Source organism: Triticum dicoccoides, chromosome 6B, assembly GCF_002162155.2.
Source record: "Triticum dicoccoides isolate Atlit2015 ecotype Zavitan chromosome 6B, WEW_v2.0, whole genome shotgun sequence".
Classification (NCBI taxonomy): Eukaryota; Viridiplantae; Streptophyta; class Magnoliopsida; order Poales; family Poaceae; genus Triticum; species Triticum dicoccoides.
Genome location: NC_041391.1, coordinates 695,591,845 through 695,594,293, shown reverse-complemented (window position 1 = coordinate 695,594,293; position 2,449 = coordinate 695,591,845).

Sequence of the window (2,449 nt, the reverse complement as noted above, 5' to 3'; positions counted from 1 at the left end):
GGCCTAAACGACGTATGGGACTTAGTAGAAGTTCTCTGTTTTGATGCTACTCGTTGTCTTGTATCCAACAAGCTTGAGTTTGCTCAATTCGGAGCTCATTTGCAGAAGTTATGGCAGTTCTGGTTTTATTGTTTCCTCCTGTTGTCTTCTCTGCAAAATGAAGGACTCCTAGTGTTGCTGATATGGGGCATGCGGTAGTACTGCTCTCCGGAGCGGTAGTACCGCAGGCCCTTGCGGTAGTACCGCTCTGTGGGAGCGGTTGTACCGTGGCCTCAGGCCAGGCGCAGCTGCTCGAGCGGTAGTAGGGGCGGATGTAATTTTTTACATCCGCGCCCTGCGCGGTAGTACCGTGGCCTCAGGCCAGGCGCAGCTGCTCGAGCGGTAGTAGGGGCGGATGTAATTTTTTACATCTGCGCCCTACGCGGTAGTACCGTGGGCTCTGGCCAGGCTTAGCAGCATGAGCGGAAGTAGGGCGGATGTAATTTTTTACATCCGCGCCCTACGCGGTAGTACCGCTCTTCGTGTGCGGTAGTACCGTGCCGGATTTTTGCGCAGGTCCTCCCTCAGCGGAAGTAGGTACCGAAGTAATTTTTTACTTCTGTGCCTTCTCTGTGCCTAGTGTTGCCTGCCTTACGGTAGTACCGTAGGGGCGCGCGGTAGTACCGCTCCGGCGGTTCTACCGTCCGTTGCCCTGTGCTACAGGCCTTTCATCTGGCCAGTACTGCACTTGCGGTAGTACCGCAACCTGCAGCGGTAGTACCGCAGCCAGCCAGCTCCGTGCGGTAGTACCGCGTCGTGCGGGCTGAGTGAGGGGATAACGGTTGGATTTCTCCCCACCTATAAAAGGGGGTCTTCTTCCCCATTGAGATAGAATCCTTTGACCTCGTGTTCTTCCCCCATTGTTGACCTTCTTCGAGCTTGCTAACTCTCAATCCCTCCATGGATTCTTGCTAGTTTTTGAGGGAAAAGAGAGAGGAGATCTAGATCCACATTTCCACCAATCACTTTCTCCTCTATGTGAGGGGAACCCCTTGGATCTAGATCTTGGAGTTCTTGGTGTTCTCCTTCTTGTTCTTCCTCTCTTTTTCCACCCTAGCATTAGTTGCTTCGGTGGGATTTGAGAGAGAAGGACTTGGGCACTCCGTGTGCCCTTGCCATTGCATTTGGTGCATCGGTTTGAGTTCTCCATGATGATACGTGGAAGTTACAAGTTGAGAAGCTTATTACTCTTGGGTGCTTGGTGCCCTTGAGCTTGTTCCTCTTGGGTGCTTGGGCGCCCTTGACGGTTGGTGGTGTTCGGAGCTCAATCATTGTGGTGTAAACCTCCGGGCAAGCGTCGGGGTCTCCAATTAGGTTGTGGAGATCGCCCCGAGCAATTTGACGGGTACCGGTGACCGCCCCCAAGGGTTGCCAAAGTGCGCGGGTTCGGTGACCGCCCCCAAGGGTTGCCATTTGTACGGGTTCGGTGACCGCCCTCAAGGGTCCCTTAGTGGAATCACGGCATCTTGCATTGTGCGAGGGCGTGAGGAGATTACGGTGGCCCTAGTGGCTTCTTGGGGAGCATTGTGCCTCCACACCACTCCAAACGGAGATTAGCATCCGCAAGGGTGTGAACTTCGGGATACATCGTCGTCTCCGCGTGCCTCGGTTATCTCTTACCCGAGCCCTTTACTTATGCACTTTACTTTGTGATAGCCATATTGTTTCTTGTCATATATCTTGCTATCACTTAGTTGTTTACCTTGCTTAGAATAAGTTGTTGGTGGACATAGGTGAGCCTAGTTGTTGTAGGTTTTGTGCTTGTCAAATTAACCGCTAGGTTTATTCCGCATTTGTTCAAGCCTAAACCGTAATTATTTTAAAGCGCCTATTCACCCCCCCCCCCTCTAGGCGACATCCTCGATCTTTCAATAGGGGAAAAGGATATCGTTTTTATTGTCCAAGTCACACCACCAAGTTTGTGGAGACTAGACAAGTGGTATTTTTTGAGGATAATGAGGTCACAAATTTAAGGGAGATCGATCTTGAGGAGAAGCGGGTTTGTGTACCAACCCCGACTATCCAAGAGATTGTTTTTCCAATACGAAGAAATGTGACACCTGATGATCCTGAATCTCACGGTTCAGTCTCTCAGTCAAATGGTGATCCAGAAACTAATAATGAGAATCCAAACACAAATGAGGATCTCCAAGAAAATAATGAAAATGATGATGTTCCACCACCACCTCCGCCCATGGGTAGACCACGGATGAGAGGAAGAAAGCCATATCAGATGACTATGTCACTTTCATGCTTGAGGATATGAATGATCTGGGTAAGGTGGAGGATCGAACCTCTTATAAGGAAGCCATTAAAAGCGAAAATTCGTCCAAATGGTTGGTTGCCATGGAAGATGAGTTGAAATCTATGGGCCCAAACGACGCATGGGACTTAGTAGAAGTTCTCGATG